At 44.5% G+C, this 19191-nt stretch overlaps 1 protein-coding gene across 1 annotated transcript in view; it reads left to right on the plus strand.

Moving 5' to 3' along the window:
• Nucleotides 1–1854: 1854 nt before the first annotated feature.
• The window catches only part of TEC (tec protein tyrosine kinase), a 218450-nt gene continuing 201113 nt past the window's right edge, over nucleotides 1855–19191 (plus strand). Inside the window, exon 1 of the mRNA XM_029588129.1 lies at nucleotides 1855–1985. The gene's annotated coding sequence lies outside the window, so the exon portion shown is untranslated. The remainder of the gene's footprint in view (nucleotides 1986–19191) is intronic.

The raw sequence follows: 19191 nt of genomic DNA on the forward strand, positions 1-19191 counted from the left end.
CTGTTATGTTTCTTCGCCGTGTTTCATCACTGCTTCAAATGAATCGCCCGACATTGGCCATGTTTCGGCGCACTCCTCGCGCCTGCTTCAGGGGCTACCGTTCCTTCACAAACTCTATTACAAAAACATAAATCTATAAATACCTCTAGAACAATATCTATATATGTCTCACTCTACTGCGGCATTAGTACTCACGATTCAGTGTGACACAGATCCCTTCTACCGTGTTGCCTTTCAAAAAATGGCGCTCAAACGCTATTCTTCCGTCTCCACCGGATGTCAGCTGTTTTATACCCGAACCTCAAATCCAGAACTAAACTATCCACTACAGAAAGACCGCCCAATCAACTTCCTTATTAAGCCCAGCAGGGGCAATTGTGTTCAATTTAAAAATCCAACGCTGTTCGCTGTGTAGTAAACACAGATTTAAATCCCCTCCCCGCTCATCCTGCTCAATACAGTCCAAGACCGTACTATGTAAAGTTTCAAAAACATGAGATTGTTCAGCGCAATGCTGAACCAATGGAGCTTCCATCCTTCCTCTCTTCAATGCGCTTTTATGCTCTATTAGACATACAGAACAAATTTGCCATGATGTTCGATAACGAGAGACATCTACTTTACATTAAAAGAGAATGTCTGGCATGCTACATCTTTAAAAGAATCCACAATTCAAATACACTTATAGAAATCACAAAGGATGACAAGAAAGAAGAATTTAAAAACTCAACTTCTCCCTTGATATTAATATAAACAATATTTATTAAAATAAAGCTGTAAGGGGCTGTCCATAAATGAAGTCATGCTCCGATGGGGCTTTTTGTGATGAGGGGGTTTGGAGATTTGTGATGAAGTGTGACGAGAGGGGGTGGGGCTTGATTTCATGCCAAAATAGTGTGACGTCATTTATGGATGACCCCTAAAAGTGATATTCACCTCCAACTTTCTAACGCTAAGAATAGTAGCACCTATAAATAAGGCATGCTAACCCCAACAATGTCCATTATCATGAGATAATTGTCTGTGCTAATAGTTCCAAGACAAAGACTAGGACATCTAATCATATGGCATGGGTAAGCATTTGACAATGCCATCTGCCAAGGATACTGACACAAATAGAACCAGAAAAAACATTTGTAAATTGGCTTAAATATGTATAAGCTATTGATGTAGGTTTCTCTGTTAACTAATGCTCACTGGATCTGGCTGCCCATTGGTCAATACTCCATTGCCTAAATTCAATTATTTCTTAATCATTCATAAATGATAGCTCTCCATCGTCACAGCACACTGGGCATGCTTACTAAATCTCGATGAATGAATCCATTTCTTTCCAGGTACTCCATCCCCTCGCACACATCTTGGCATATGCTCAGGAGGGACCCTTTCCTGAGCCTTCCTTTCCTTTGTTGAAGGTAGGTGAGCAGGCAGCCATTTACCATGAATTCAGTCACTATGAAGGGGGCTTCTCCTTGATGCACACTCCATACAGTTGAACTAACTTAGGATGGGATAATTTCCTATCAAATGAACAGCACGTCTGTGAGCATACATTAGTCCTTTAAAAGGGAGCTGTTGTCTACTTGGTTTATAGTTGAGCATTGAAGATCACAACTACCAACACGATCATGCAATAAACTTTAAACTGTTTTCCAAGCTAAAACCATCAGTCGATGGGAATTTGCTTGCAAATGATCCCCTTTTGCAAACATTAAGAAGCTCAAATTGCTGCAAAGAAATTCCATCACCCTTGTGAGGGACTTCAGACTGTGTGTTTTACTATCCAAAAAATGTACAAATTTGAACTTGTCATCCTTTTCCATTGTCTTGTAGATCCCAAGCATTAATCGCTGAGTCCGGTAGGATGTCACGAATGACGGATTGTATCCTGTCACTATGATTAATCAGGGCAATTTTACAAACATTCCCAGAACAACAACGTCCCCACAGACCTTGTAGCTTATTTTCAAAGGGAAAGCATGCAGGTAAGGTTTTTACTTTAAAAATCGCCTCATGGACTTCGCACCTGCTCTTTCTGATATGACATTTTCAAACTCTTCTTTATGTTTTCTATAACCAGCCTAAAAGTCAGAAATTTGTGGTTTATCCTTCTCTGCAGATAAGTTGACAGTAACATTTTAACAACTCACTGTTGACGTTTTCCTGCCTTATGAAATCCTCTACAGCGATAACAAGGTTCCATTATACTCACATCATTACTTTGGCTTCTTCAATGAAATCATCCTCAGACATTGCACCTTCGTTAATTGCTTTAATTGCTACTTTGACAACTGTCCTCCATTTGCCCAAATGGACTACTTCAAACTGGCCACTTCCAAGCTCCTTCATGAAAGTCAACTCAGATGGGTGTATCTCCCATTTCTCTGTAAAAATCAACCAATCTGTCAGAGCTGCAAACAGCGTCCCGAAGCAACTGAGGGGTAAAAATGTACAAAACTATTGATAGGTTAATGTCTCCATAATACTGTGAAAATGTATTTCAAAATACTTCTGACCTTTATGAATTAAGCAAACATGTCCAGATAAAGATTTGAGAAGCTTGTCAATGTCATCTTATGCTATATTGTAATCATAGATGGCTTGATTACTTTTGAATGAAAAAGTGGACAATATGAAATGTTAGAAGTTCTAGAGGAAATGCAAGCCACCATGCAACTGGGTTTGTCTGGCAGGCTGCAAGTATAGTAATAATTAGAAGTCCTAGTAAAAATGCAGGCACTCACATAGCCTGGTTTGTCTAAGGAGGCTGGGTGCTTGGACAACTTCTATACTCATATAGATACATTATTATGATTATTACAAAGCTTTGGGGATAGACATGGGTAAAAAGTGGAGCACTGGGACCTTGTATACCTATCTGCCTAAGACATTTGAATACAAATGAGAAAGACAACAAGCTGCCCGGATAAGGGGAGATATCTTACACATAGTCATGCCCTATGACTAGCAGCTAGGATATATCCTCTCAGTGTGGACAGGAATAACTAGGCAGATTGGTTGAGTCAATTGGTCTTTTTTCTGCAGCCATCTACTATGCTATGTTATGTTACAATGTTATGATAGCCCCTAGTAACCTTCAAAGGGTTTGAAATTGTTTGAAGAGAGGTTTTCTGTATTCTTGAAATTTACCATGCAACCCCACAGTAATGGAATGGTAGCTGTGGTTTCTCCCATGTCCATATGTCCTGCATGTCTGAGAAACTCATACTGAATTACTTTCTGAGCCACTTTTCTTGTATCTAACTGAGATATGTAGGGTTGGGACTGCAGTTAAATTCTATCATTTTATACCCTGTGGTACAGTCACCCGCAGTTCAATCCGTATCTTCATGACCATCCTTAAAAGTATTCGCAGTGCTTTCCTAACTGCACTGGTATATGCCCCGAGGGTAAATTGCTCTGGGAGGGTGATCACTCTCTGATGCTTCAGGCATGGTGCCTCATCCTAGCTACCGCTAATCTGACCTCTCTCTAGTTGTGTTTGAGTTTTCTCCACCTTTCTGTGGGCCACTACAATGATATGGACAGCGGCCTGGATTTACAACCAGACCTGCAGCTTTCTAGCATTGTTGGTGGTTTTAGACTGCTCCCTATAGTGCCGTAGGACATGTGAGGTCACCTTGTGGACCAAGATCTCTGAGATTAAAGATGGTCTTTCAAGGCTTCCTGTCCTTCCTGTAATTGGTTCATCACTTACGTCGGTAGCTGTTGAAGCCCTTGCATTTCTCCAGTCCCTAGAGCCTGAAGGTTTATCAAGATATTTGCTACTGGAAGCTAGAGAACAGTTCAGATGCTCTGCAGGCTATTCTTTCCCCTTATAAGTAGGATCTTGGTTGGCATCTACTCTATTACCTGGTGCATCCTTTCTGCATCAGGTACAGGTGTGGTCTGTATGCAGGTGGTTCTTATATTTAGTCAAGCTAATGAAGGTGTTATCTTTTTCATAAGTATTAACCTTCTCTTTGATTGGTTAGTATTTGAAAAATGCAAGAATAGTCTCCATGGATTTTAACAAACTTCTCAAAGAAAGATGGCTTTTTTTTTTCCAGAATTTTTGCTTTTTCCTAATTATGTTTATAATTCTTTTCTAGTCTGCAGATATAGAAGAATTGCTGGCAGTCCTGAATGGCATTTGTAGGGTTTTACAGTAATGGCTTGGAAATGCTATACTTTCCACCATGCTTCATATAGAGTTGAGCTGCATAAATGGTTTTGATTGTGCTTATACAAGGCAAGGCAGAGACTACATTGTAGGCAAGCATTTTTTACTTCTTGTCTTTAGTCTGAGCTGACATCATAGCGTGGACATTCTGAGCATGCCACCACCAATCATTTACATATATTAGTAATGTCATAAGAGTGACTCTGTATATTGATAAAGAGATAATGATGGTCATAACTATTGTAATTAAGTTGTTAATGTACTACATAATACTGAGGGGGAGAGGGCCCAAAAACTTAGTTAACAAGGGTTTATTTGGGGAGATTATATATGGCATCTGTGTCACTTTTTTAAAACATAGAATGTAATTATACTTATTTGCTGAAGCTGATATATAACATTCAGCAGGAACTTTTTTTAAGTCCCCAAATGCCAACTCCTATGCGATGTTAGAATTTACATTACTGATAGAGTGGATCAAACTTTACCATAACTGAATCCTGCTGTGGCGGGTAAACAGTTTCCCATTGGGCCAACTGGATATCGGAGACGGGTAACAAGTCCTACAAAAGCAAGGTATTCATGCATTGACTAGACAAAAGCATAGAAAATGAAACCTATATATTGCTATTACAACTCTTCCTATTTCCGGAAGTTGCATTTTACTGACATGTAAACATCTTTGCATAAACAGAAACCCACAGAGCAAAATAGACAAGAGCCCGGTGTACAGATTGTGGAATGGGCCATCACAGGCCTGATCTGTCCATGTGGAGAATGACTGTGCCCATACAATGCAGACATTGGATACCCATTCATTTCACAATTTTATCATGCCACCATCCGGGCACACTTGCATGTTATCTGCCGCATTGTGCTGATGATATTGGATTAGTTCAGGAATTGACTGAAAAAGATGCTTTTCTGCCAAGTAATACAGTCCAAGACTGTTTCTTTTGATTTGATAGTGTCTGATGTCTCCATTGTTGCTTCTACGGCAGTAAAAAAAAAAAAAAAAAGTTCATTTTATTTATTGAAAAGACAGATGTCTAATTAAATGCAAGTAGATAAGTAGAAAACATTACAAAAAATCTTAGCCAACAGGCCTCATAGATTAATTCCTATGTTACACGTAGCTGATTGTATCAATGGATTTAAATATCAGCAGATAATTTGCTTTCAGGATTGAGGTAAGTAAGGTCTGTGCAGAATGGTCTAGATTTGTAAATATATTGGCATAATATCAATAATTTAAGTGATTTCCAGAGTTATTTATCAGGTTGGTTTTAGAATAAATATGTTAGAAATGTAAATCTTGTTGTTAGCCAATCAGCTACCAAAAGGCCTTCACAGTTCACAGGGCAGCTGTGAGGGAGATTTAAGAAAATGACTAAATGTTAGAAGGGTTTTTTTTCTGTCAGTTTCTGAAAAAATCCCAAGGCAAAGACTCTGTCTTCAGAATAAGTGGCCTGATTAATAATCTCTCTTATTCACAAGTGATGTTCTTATCGCAGGGTCAGGATCTGCCATCATGGCAGTTTTGAAAAGTGTCCTCTCCTGTGCTGTCACTTCCTTTCTGTGTCCTAGCTTCTTGCACTGGGAAATCATTTATATTCAGTGTAAAGATAAGTTTACTTCCTTGGCTTACTGGCCGTGTACATTCAAATTTCTGGGGCTAGCATTATTACAGTTTAAAAAATAATATGCAGGCTATGCATGTGGATTGGGGATCACCGGGCTCAGGTGGCTCCACAGAGGCAATGCGCTGGATCTCAGGTAGGGAGATATGGAGGCCGCCATTCCTGCAGCAGCCCCTGCCAGTGAGAAGCATAACACTAAGGGTAAGTCTTGCAAAAGATTTCTCTCCTGCTATCCTATAGCCAGCGAGGGTGCATGCATGTTGCCTGGGCACACTTTATCGGATGGGTTTGCTTTTGCTAACAGAAGAAAAAAAGAGAGGATTAAAAAAAAAAAAATTTTAAAAAAAGAGGTCCATATTCAGACACAATGCGGACTGCAAAGTTAGCCGGATAAACTTATCCGGCTAACTTTGGAGGTATATTCAATGTTGAATATTGCCAGCTATCTTAACGTTAACCAGCTAACTTTAACTGGCTATCTTTAGGACAGTTCTTTGGCCTGACCAGATTTAGCAGACTAAGTTATCCGGCTAACTCTGAATATTGGAGTTAGCTGGCTAACTCAACTCCTGCCAGTTACGTCCCTGGAATGCCCCTAACTTAGGGGGTCATTTACTAAGCATTGTTTCCCAAATATTCATCTAGATGTCTAACTTTAGAGTTACCTTCTATGGTCAACACACCTGCATGCCCTCCGAAAACTCAATATATATCACACCACAAATCAGAGGTCCTGCAGTCATTATCCAAACTTAATCATCATTTATTGACAAAATATTTTTTATAAATATATTCAATTTGACTGTTCTTATGTTACCTACTAGGACCCTTACCAAAACACTCTAAAATCACACTCATGCTTTACCCTTAAATCCCTTCATTCATACCACACAGACCTCACTCATTCCCCACTCATTCTATACATAAAATATATAAAGTGCTAGAAATTCCTTTGCATCTAATGCAATTACAATACTTAATACATCATTTTTTAATACTTATTTGACACACTTAATCCCCGTATACTTTTAAACATATGATGTTAATTGCTCTTGTACTACTGTAAATTGGTCTAGTCCTGCTATAAATTGATCTTGTCCTTTTACGAGAGCCTCGTTTCGCCCTGGCACTTAGGGCTTCTTCAGGGACGTGGTTTCTTTTAAAATCTAGCATACATATTCATACTCAATGGGTCCATTACATAGTATTGTGTCATTTCATATATCATGAACTTTCACAGTCACTCTCTTTATGTCTCACTCTATTCACATATCAGCTTTACTGTGGTCCTCAGGTCTCTCAAATGCAGAACCGCTTCCAAACAATAGCGTGTGTGGCACTTCAATATACAAATGCCTGCCTGACTGCCTTCAGGCATCGCATTCCACACTCTGACTCCATCTCAGAATCTTTCACAGCCGTGATCGACTTCTCATGTTCAAACCTTTCCAGCATCTCTCTCTGAGGCAAACGAGGGGCTGTGCAGACTAATTTGACCTTTTCTCCTTCTCCCTTGCATCTTTCCCCAAATTCTCCCTTCCCCCACAGAACCGCACAAGGTCTCCTTCGCCCCCCCCCCCCCCCCGACCCCATCCCCTGGCATCCACTTTCTCCTTTCCTCCCACAGACCTCACATATCCCATCTTTCCACCTACCTGAAGTGGCTGGTCAGAAGAGAGTAGTGATTTCAACTGGCAAAATTGGTGATAGCAGTGAAGTGGTAGCAGTGGAAGCAGTCACATAGCACAGTGCCTGTGAGCCAGAGCATCCTCACGGGCTCTATAGCGGCCTCACACCCCACAGGGGCTTTGTTATTAAACAGGAGAGGGCAGGATCACTGAGGGACCTGTAAGCGCACACTAACTCATAGGCCACATGCTTCCTGACTTCCACAGCCCTTTCTCTTTTCAGGCAGGTAGGGGGGAAATGAATGGCAGGAAAGAGTGGCGATCAATGATGGATGTATTTGGCAGCCACCCTTAGGTACTGTTAGTGCTTGCTTATCTCCTCATCCCACCCCAACCTTCAATTTCTCTTCCTCCCCCCACCAAACCTCCAGTTTTTATCCATCTGGATCTCTAGTGCCACTACCCCATGTGTATTTCTGGTTCTACCCACCCCTTTCCATTCAGACCTTGTGACTCAATGCATGGCTGTGGCAGTGGGAGATGGCAGCTCTTTTGCACTATGGTGGCTGGTAGTAGGCAGGAGTTTGATCCTACGTGCATGCAGAGAGCCAGGAAAAATGCAGGAACTAGCACGTTTTCAACTTGGCATTCTGCCCCCAGACATCTGGCCCCTAAATACCAGCCTAGTGCCTTAGACTATAGTGATAGTGGTCTTTGGAGAGGGGTAATGGGGAGAGAAAGGGACAAGGGAGAAGCAAGAGCCCACTGAATGCCACTAGGACGTTTGATCACTATATCTACAGTATACATACTTTCAACATAATCCCTCTGCTTTTCAACACACCTGGTCCTGCACTGCTCAGACATTTATATGTTCTCAAATAAAAATGTTTTTGGACAGATGGCAAGCCAAGTATGCACCACCACCTTCACCTCATTGGGCCTCTGAAACCATACTGCCCAATATTCATCACCACTTAGCCAGTTAAAATCCAAGTTATCCAGCTAAGTGGCAGCATTTGAATATCCAGCTACATTCAGTAGCTGCCAGATAGCCAAATAACTGTTTATCTGGCTAAAATGGTAGGTGGGACAGGGCCCTAACTAGGAGGAGCTACGTATCTGTCTTAGTTGGAGAAGTAGTGATTTTGAGACTTATCTGGCTAAGTTAGCCTGGATAAGTTAGAGCTAATGTTAAGCATGTCTAAAGTTATCTGAATAAACTTATCTGGCTAACTCAAAAGTTATCTGGGTATATTCAACAGCGTGGTTGTGCCGATGAATATCCAAGATAAGTTTAAATTGCTAACTTACCTAACCAGCTAGGCTTTGAATATGGACCTCTTAGGCTTTATTCACAGGCCCCGCTTCCCACACAAAAGTCCAGAGGGGATGGGGCCTGTGAGTGCAGACTTGGTCCACATGCTTACTGTGTTGTGAGGATCGCTACTGAAACCAAAGTCTGTAGTGAGGGGTCAGGAGTGATGGTGTTTTGTTTTTTTTTCTCTAAGAGCAAATTACAGGGGCTCAGATGGAGGGCTACATCTATCAAGCAGTACTATAGACATGGTTAGTAGTAGCAGCATCAGTGGTATAGCTAGCGGCTTCCCCCTCAGATTCATGTCTTACTGTTCCAATGTTAATCAAAAAGTTCAGGTCCTGCTAACAAGATCAGATTTCTGGTTTGTCATCAGTAACACCATCACTGCATTGAAATGGGAGCAGTGAGCCTGGGCTGTGCAGACCTGGAGTTACAAGTCAGGGAGAAGCTGAGGTCAGAGAGAGAGAGAAAGAAAGAAAGAGAAAACCCTGTACTGAGAGGATCAGGGAACCAGAGATGGGATATTTCATGTATTATTTATTTCATTATTTGAAGTAATTGCTACTGAAATGAACTCAGTTCTTCCTCCTCTGCCAACTCTCCTCCCCCTCCTCCCTCCATCAGTCTCAAATGGACTCTCCCACCAGCCAGTGAGGTCATAATAACAGCAGGAGGCCTATAAAAGGCAGAGCTGCCTGGGCTCAGTGGCATTTCACAGGAGGGCAGCAAGCAGTGAGCATCTCTGCTGGCTCTGGCTCTCAGGAGACTGAAGGACCTGAAGATTCTAGAATGGAACTCAAGCAACAGAACCAAGGTGAAGCGCGAGAGCTATGAGGTCATGATGACAGCAGGAGGCTTATAAAAGGCAGAGCTGCCTGGGCTCAGTGGCATTTCACAGGAGGGCAGCAAGCAGTGAGCATCTCTGCTGGCTCTGGCTCTCAGGAGACTGAAGGACCTGAGGATTCTGGAGTGGAACTCAAGCATCAGAACCAAGGTGAGATTATTGCAACATAGAACTCCTACCTGCATACCTCACCTTCCTTTTCTCACCTTTTCTGCTATCTCCCATTTATCTTCCACCATACTATCCTCTGGGCGGGAGGAGGATGTTTTCCACCTGGAGCTTCAGTGCCCCAGGCTCACCCCCCTTCCTGTCCTTTTTGAAGGTTTTGTTTTTAGGTTTTTGGTTAAATTTCACCCCACACCTCCTGATTAATGGGCACGCATCCAGGAGAGGACCTCTGCGCCAGAGGGATGACCTGGTCAACTATCTCCTGTCCGCTGCCAGACACTCAATCTGGCGGTCACGGCAGGAGATTTTGGCCAGGGGAAAGTCCCTCGACTGCGAGGTCCTCTTCCGAGGAGTGGTGTGCGCCCCGCTAAAAGCAGAGCACTTCTGTGCGCTGTCCGCCAGGCGGGTGGAGGAGTTTGCCCGCCCGCCGGTGGGTAGTGGACGGGGTGCTCTGCTCCTCTCCCTCACCTCACCTCCCCTTTTTTAGTTAATCCTTAAGATTTAAGTTCTTTGAGTTATAGTTTGTTTTTAGTTGTGCACGTTTTGGGTGTCCCCTCACTCAGAACCAAAGTGAGGGGGTGAGGGGACCCCTTCCCCTGATCCCAAAAGGGATCCCCTCCCCTCCCTTACCCCCCTTCCTTTGTATATGGTCGGTGACCTCACCTCCACCCCTTCCCCGCTCAGAAGGCGGATTAGGGGCCCCCCCACCCTCACCGTCGAGGCTCCAGACTGGAGAGCGGCATCAGGTGCGGCAGGAATGCACACACCCCCCCTTCCCTGGCATGTGGAAGAGACAGAGACCAAGATTAGGGGGCACCGGGTGCAGTAGTTCACACCCGTGCCTCCACAGGTAAGTTGACTGCAGGTGAGTGGTTATTAGGCCACAAAATGTTTTGTGGTTTTTGTTTTGAGGCCCCCCTCCCCTTCCTTTTATTTACTGTTGGTCTCCGGTGCCCTCGCTAGAGGGTGTCGGAGAAGAGAAGTTCCCCCTTTTTTTCCTTTTTAGTTAAGGGGGTGAGGCGGCCTTCGGCCCCCCCGCCCCCTTCCGCAGGTCCTTCAGGAGACTGAAGGACCTGAAGATTCGGGAATGGAACTCAAGCAACAGAACCAAGGTAAGATTATTGCAACATAGAACTCCTACCTGCATGCCTCATCTTCCTATTCTGCTATCTCCCATTTATCTTCCACCATACTATCCTCCCCAATCCCCCCTTCCCTCAGCCCTTCCTTCTCCCCTTCTCCATCCCTCCTCCCCCACCCTTTCTCCTCACATCTTCCTTCTACCCACCTACCTTCCTTCTTCCCTGTCCTTTTACACTCTCACCCTTCCTTCTCCCCCTCCCCTTCTGCTTCCTTCTCCCTCACACCTTATTCGCCACTCCCCTTCCCCTCCCTCTCTTTCCTACAGCTTTCCTTCACTCCTCCCCCTCTCCCCTCCCCTCCCCTCCTCCCCTACCCCTTTCCTTTCCACTCCTCCTTTCATTCCCTCCCCTCCATCTCCCTCTTCAATTCCTCCACCTTGCTCTTTTTCCCCTCTACCCCCATCTCCCCCTCCTCTCAACTCCATTTCCCTCCCCTTCTCTCCTCTCTCCTATCCAACTTCCCCTCTCCCCTTTCTTCCCCTCTTCTCTTTCCAACTCTGCCCCGTTATCCCCCTTCTTTCCTCACACCTACCCCTATCCCCTTCTTCATTCTTATCCCCTTTCTCTCCCTTCACCCCTGCCCCTCTCCCCTCCTCTACTGCTTGATCCCACCCCTATCCACCCCCTCTCCTACCCTTTCCCCCTCTCTTCCCCTCCCCCTCTCTGATACACTCTCCCCTCCTCTCCCATCTCACTTCTCCCTCTCTCCCTTGCCCTCTCTCTCTGCTCCTTGTCTATGCTACAATCTTGCTCCTCACTCCTCTCCCTTCCCATCCCCCTCTTCTGCCTCCCCATCCACCTCTCTCCCTTGCCTTGTCTCCCCTCTGCCTACTCCCTATCCATCTCTCACCCCTACCCCCTCTCCTATCCACCTTTCTCCCTTCTCTCCCACTCCTCTTCTATTTTCTGCTCTCCCCCTTTTTTCCTCTGCCCTCCTTTCCTTCCCCCTCACTCCAATCGCCCCTCTTCCCCACCACTCTCCCTTCCCAGTCTTGCCCTCTCCCCTCCCACTCTTTCCTTCCTCCTCCTCTCTTCCCCAGACCTCACCAGCAATTTCCCATCTTCCCCTATCCCCCCTCTTCCCCTAGTCATCTCCACCTTCCCTCTTCCCTATCTCCCCCTTTCTCCTCATCCCTCTCAGCCTCATCCCCCTAACCCTCTCTCCCTTCTTCCTCCTCTCCCCATCTCCTCCTTTACCCTATCCCCTCCTCTCCTTCTCCCTCCTTTCAACCTCTCTGCTCTTACCCTCACCCTCTCCCTTACCCTATCTCTCCCCCTCTCCTCTCTCCCCTCCTCTCATGACCCATCTCCCTTCTCCCTGTCTCCTCCTCTTATCCTCACCCTCTCCTTCCCCTCCCCATCTCCCCCCTCATATTCTCACTCTCATCTCCCTCTCCTCTCCCCTCCCCATCTCCCCATCTCCCCATCTCCCCCTCTTTCCCACATCCTCTCCCCATTACCCCTCCCCTCTTCCTCCATCTCTTACCCATTTCTATCCCCTTTCTCCTTCCCCTCCCCACTTCCCCCACCTCCTGCACATCCCCCTCCCTCCCCTTCTTTCCTCCCCCTCTTCCCCTCCCCTCTCTAAACCTTTTCTCCACTCTATTTCCCCCTCTCTCCCCATCTTTCCTCTCCACATCACCCTTTCCCATCTATCCTCTCACTCTCCCTCCCCTCCCCCTACCTCACCCATCTCTTCCCTCCTCCACTCCCCATTTCCACTGTCTTCCCTCATGTCCCCATCTCTCCCCATCTCTCCCCTCCTCTTCCCATCCCCAACATCTCCCCATCTCTCCTCCACATATCTTCCCCCTCCCCTACATCTCCCCATCTCTCACCCTCAACATCTCCCTCACATTTCCCCCTCCCCTACATTTCCCCATTTCTCACCCCTGCCCCCTCACCAACATCTCTCCCAAACAACTCTCCCCCTTCCCCAGCATCTTTCTACTTTCCTCCAACATCTCCCCAACATTCCCCATTTCCCCCTCCCTCCCCCTCCCCATCTCCCAATATATCTGCATCAATCCCCCTCCCCATCTCTCCCCCACAGCTCTCCCTAGTATCATCAGCACATAGACATAGATGTCTGTGTGGAGGGGAGATGTTGGTAGAGAGATGGGAGAGTATCTCCCAAATGTCCTCTATCCTCCCTCCTCCACCTCTCCCCATAGCTCCATATCACCTCTGCCCTCCCTCGTGTCTCATTTCCCCTATCTGCTCCTCTTCCTCATCTTCCCCATCTCTCCCCTCCTCTCTCCATCCCCAACATCTCTCCCATCTCTCACCCTCAAAATCTCCCTCACATTTCCCCCTCCCGTACATTTCCCCATCTCTCACTCCGCCTCCTCACCAACATCTCTCCCATCTCTTGCAAACAACTCTCCCCCTTCCCCAACATCTTTCATCTTTCCTCTAACATTTCACCCTCCAACATCTCTCCCCCTCATTGACATCTTAACATCTTCCCAACATTCCCCATTTCCCCCTCCCCATCTACCCAATATATATGCATCTATCCCCCTCCCCACAGCTCTCCCATCTCTCTACCAACATTTCCCCTCCACACAGACATCTATGTCTATGTGCTGATGATACTAGGGAGAGATGGGAGAGCTGTGGGGGAGAGATGGGGAGGGGGATTGATGCAGATATATTGGGAGATGGGGAGGGGGAGGGAGGGGGAAATGGGGAATGTTGGGGAGATGTTGGAGGAAAGATGAAAGATGTTGGGGAAGGGGGAGAGTTGTTTGGGAGAGATGTTGGTGAGGGGGCAGGGGTGAGAAATGAGGAAATGTAGGGGAGGGGGAAATGTGAGGGAGATGTTGAGGGTGAGAGATGGGGAGATGTAGGGGAGGGGGGAAGATATGTGGAGGAGAGATGGGGAGATGTTGGGGATGGAAGAGGAGGGGAGAGATGGGGAAGATATGGGGAGAGAATGAAAAGTGATTTAAAAAAACTTGGTCAAAGATTTGGTAGCTGGGATTCAATACTAAAGAATACATCTGGGATGCGGCAATCTAAAAGAGCTTTATGTGATGGGTGATGAAAGACTAATGTGATGGCCTGGGAGAGGGACCTTGGTGTGATAGTGTCTGATGATCTGAAGATGGCGAAGCAATGAGACAAGGCGATAGCTAAAGCCAGAAGAATGCTGAGCTACATAGAGAGAAATAACCAGTAAGAAAAAAAGAGGTGATAATGCCCTTGTACAGGTCCTTGGTGAGCCCTCACCTGGAGTACTGTATTCAATACTGGTGCCCATATCTCAAGTCAGGATAGAGGCAATCCAAAGAAGAGTGACCAAAATGGTGAGGAGTCAGCATTGGAAGACTTAAGAGGAGAGGCTAAATGATCTGAATATGTATACCCTGGAAGAGAGGAGGGGCAGGATACAGACCTTCAGATATCTGAAAGGTTTTAATGATGCACAATCATCAAACCTGTTCCATTGGAAAGGGAGTCATAAAATGAAACTCCAGGGAAGACAACTTAGAACCAATGTCAGGAAATATTTCTTCCCAGAGAGGATGGTGAATGCCTGAAATGCCCTTCCAGAAGAGGTGGTGAAGACAAAAACAGTCAAGGAATTCAAAGTGGTATGGGATAAACACAGTGAATCCCTAAAGGCTAGAGGTTGGAAATAAAGAAAACGGTGCATGGGGGTAACTGGGGGTAACTTTCTGGTGTGGCAGTTGCTACCATTAACAATTAAGCCTTGAAACTGTTAATGCAACTCCATCATTGCTCTCTGCTTCAACGGCAGTGAGAAAAATGAGCATATAACACCAACCCTAATGGCTCTACACTGGCTACCAATCGATTCATGCATTCTTTTTAAAACATTATATACCCTACATAAAGTAATTTTTGGCGATCAAAATAACTGGATGAAAGCTACGATAAGATTACACACTCCACAAAGAAACCTTAGATCAGCAAATAAAGGTCTTCTGACGGTACTTTATGTTAATACGGCTAGACTAACTTTAGTGCGAGACAGAGCAATCTCACTAGCAGGCCCAAAACATTGGAATGAAATGCCACTTGAACTAAGAATGCAATTGGATTTTAAAGTTTTTAAAAGAGATTTGAAAACCTGGTTATTTAAGAGAGCTTATAGCACGGCTGATTGATGAATTTTATTAATCTGATTTTCTTATGCTGTTCTTATCTATTTTATTTTGATTTTAATTATTTGTTCTATTATAAAATTTGTTTTTATTTCATTTCTGAGTATTTTTTAAAAAGTTTTATATACTCAAAGATGTATTTATTTTCTTAATTATGTAAACCGTTGTGAAAGTTTTTACTAAATGATGGTCTAGAAAACCTGGTAAATAAATAAATTTAATTAATTAATAAAAGGGGAATTGGATTTGGGGAACAAATAAACATGGGGGTAACTTGCTAATGCAGCACTTACTAGTCTTAATCACTAAACCTGATACTTTTGATGCAACTCTAACTGTTATTACCGACGGTCGCAGATGGCTGCGACCGATTCAACTCACGTCATGCGTTGCTCTGCTCGCCTCTTCGGGTTAAACACTCGCGGCTCGGGCTAGCTACTAACGCTGCATATCTCCGGGTTCTCAAGCCTCCTCATGGAGTCTGGGACACCGCCGCCACCCACGCCGACTCTGGGCCTTCATAGGCACGCGTGCATGCCACCACAAGGTTGACATCACAAGGTTGGGATTCATAAGCACCTCCCTCGCCCCTTGCTAGCTGACTTGGCAATGAGTTCCGTCGTTACTGGTACTGGTTTCCTGTCTCCTCGGATCCGTGGTTCCTGTGTTGGATCTACCTGCGCTTTGGACTCTGGCTTGGGTACCCGCTCCTCGGGGGCCTGTTCGCGCCCTAGTCGGAGACCTCATCTCCTGGCTGCCTCGCTCCTCGGGGTAGCTCCTGCGCCTTCCAGAGGTCCTGCCTGCCGGCTTCCCTGCTCCTTGGGTTTGTCCCTCGAACTACCTTACTGCTTGGAGACTCGACCCTGCGCTTCCTCGCTCCTTGGGACAGCGCCTACGCCAGTGACTGTACTCCGTGCTTCCCTGCTTCTCGGGGCAGTGCCTTGCTTCTCTACCAGAGATTCCATCATGCGCAGGCCCATTCCTCAGTGTAGCTTACATCACTATCTTGGAATTTGCCTTGGGCTTCCCTGCTCCTCGGGTTAGCCTCCGTCATCACATCACATCACAGTCTCTCTCGCTATGCTGTCCCGCCCCTCAAGGCAGTCTCTGTTGCATTCCTTCAGAGGTTCCTGTCTCACACTCCCCGGGGCCTGCATAGCACTTCTCTGTTGGAGGCACCTGCTCTGGTACTTGCATTTCCAGTTCTGCCTGAGTACTGTGCGTTCGCTCAGAACTGTGTCTCCTACCCCGCTCCTCAGGACTCCTCACAGTACTCTCCCTACAAGCCCCTGAAATCACGTGGCTGTGACTCAGGACGCTCCACCTCTCTGCCACTACTACTATCTCCTGCTGCAGCTAACCTTCCCTCCCGACAGTGAGGACCTGTGGGGCTCCTCCCTGCAGGTGGTATTAACCTTCACCTCGGGCCAAGGATCCACGAATCCGATGAATCACAACACTAACATTGTTCTCTGCTTTCATGGCAACCATTAAGGGAAATTGGAATCAAACAGCATCTGAGTGCCCTGACTTTTAAGGTCTGGTAAACTGATAGGCATGGGGGTAACCTGCACAGTGCAGCAGATACTAGGATAAGCTTGCTGGGCAGAATGGTTGGATCATTTGGTCCTTTTCTGCCATCATTTCTATGTTTCTTGCCATCCCCCAACATTTCTGACACCTCCACCCCTCCCCAACATTTCCCCAACATCTCTCCAATCTCTCCACAAATTTCCATCTCCCCAACATCTCTCTCATCTCTCCCCCCAACATGTCTCTCCCACTCACCCCCTCCCCCTTTCCTTTTCTCCATTCATGGGATTGGAAGGGGATGGGAAATTTTTGAAACTGCGACAATCAGAGCACATCATGGAGTCCTATCAGAGTCTCCTGGCTAGGTTTATTAGATACTAAATACACCTAGTAACTCCAATAGTATTTCTCTCTATTACTTACATGTAAGGAGACACCATAAATTATCTTAGTCTAAGGAAATCAGAAAATGCAAACCAAAATATTATTTCAGTTTCTCAATATTAAACTATCTCATTTCTAACTCTACAGTTGTTAATTGGAGCTTTGCAATTTTGGGCGATCTTATTCAAAACATGATGTGTTTCCATTTAAATTAAAGTTTTGCTTTTAACCAGTGAAAGATCTACTTCTTATCTGTAGTTCTAGCAGTTACTATATCTTATGAATAATAATTTCTGCCTTAGGTAAATAGTCTTTGCTTCTCTAAACATTTTACTGTTGATAGTAAGCAAATTCTGTGAGATCTGCATAGTGAGCCTTAGCTAGCTTTCTAAAATGATACAATTTCCCCTTTTTGTAATTTTTCAGAAATGCCCAGGTAAGAGAAACCTGTTTGAACTTTCTTATGCATATCATGCTATTGCACCATTAATGTCACCTGCAAATACATTACAGAAAATCAATATTCCCTGGTATGAGCAGGAATCAAAGAAGAAGATGACACCACAGGTAAGGCTTGAATAAGAGAATGTTGGTATGTTTTACTTGGGCTATTGTAACCATTTAGCTTTGGGAGCCAGCTTCAGGTAAAGGTAGCTGTAATTGAAGTAGCAAGTTCTCAGCGGTGAGAAATTCCTGTGAGGTTGTTTTACCAACAGGCAGGAAAGCACAATTAGGAGTTGCAGAAGTGCTAATGAGAAGGCTGTGCAGCTAACTGCAGTTACTTCCCTGGAACTCTTATAACTTCCTGGGCTGGACTCAGATGCAGAGCTGTTGATTATAATCCTGGTACCTGGTTGTAAAATCCAAGTTCCGGTGCCCTTTTCTTACTCCAGATCCTGACCAGGTTCTGGGTTTTAGAAGGTTCAGTACTTTGTTAAAAACAAAACAAACAAAAATAAATAAATAAACAACCCAACCTCTTAGAGCATATAAAAGGTTCTAATGGACTAAGAAGACAATATCTTTTGGGAAGGCAATGATACTCAGTCTTGAGGCAGGGTCAATACCCTCACACCTGCTGCTTTGCCAAAAAAACCCCAAAAAACAATGTTTGTGTATGGGGGTTTTCATATAGATAAATGTACCTATTTATTTATAATCATAAATCAGAGTTTATAAATCCTAATAACATTCATGGTTTTTATTTATTTATTTTTAACTTTTATATACTGACATTCTTGCATTAAATGCAAATCATGCCGGTTTACAGTGAAACAGAAAAAGCAGGAAAAAATTCCTTAGTCGAATACAATGAAAATATATATATTATAAATACTTATAGGATTTCCTACTGTTAACTAGATTAAACAGACAGAGTTACTTTATTAAGATTTACATATCGAGAAAAGATACCAGAAATAGCATATATCGATCATACATGTAAACACCTTTGTAGATATACAAAAATGTTTCATTAATAGCAATAATCGCAAACAACCATACTCACAACCATCCATACTTATTATAAAACATGTCCAACATGTGACTCTGCTATGCACCAAACAGATATCTATATATATCTCATAGGGAGTCTTTTTATACACCCTGCTGATTTTCTTAATATATCCCATGTGAAATCATTCTATGTACCCCAGCAGGGTATATAAAAAGATTCCCTATGAGAGTTGGTCCATTGGTATAAACCATATAAATTGAGGGGAGAGTGGTGTTAGAACCAGCAGAAACAGGATAGGAACCCTGAAGGAGGACCAAAGGGATCGGGTGCAGGTAGATGACAAAGGCCAGCTGGCTAAAATTCCAAATATTTGTTTGCAAATTTAGACATTCTAAGAATCCGGAACTAGTGCTTGACCTAAATTTGTTGTGAACTTAAAAATCCAGTATTTCATAGGAATAACAGCAGTATCTTCTGATTGTAGGTTAGAATGTACATACATACCAGAGGCCTTGACTAGGCAAAGTCTCGCAGAAGGAGCTATGACCCTATGAGAGGGCTGGTGAGGTGACCTCCATGAGAGGTCAATTGGGTCAACCATACTGAGTGTTTAAACAAGTAACTTTCTAATAAGAAAAGGGAAAGCAGGAACCAGGAGGTTCAGGTTTCCTGGGAGAACCAATGGCTGATATCGAGACTTGGGAGGATGTATCAGCTAGAAGCCCATACAATCCCTGTACTTAGCCTGGCAGGGGGGGA

This window comes from Rhinatrema bivittatum, chromosome 1, assembly GCF_901001135.1.
Source record: "Rhinatrema bivittatum chromosome 1, aRhiBiv1.1, whole genome shotgun sequence".
Classification (NCBI taxonomy): domain Eukaryota; kingdom Metazoa; phylum Chordata; class Amphibia; order Gymnophiona; family Rhinatrematidae; genus Rhinatrema; species Rhinatrema bivittatum.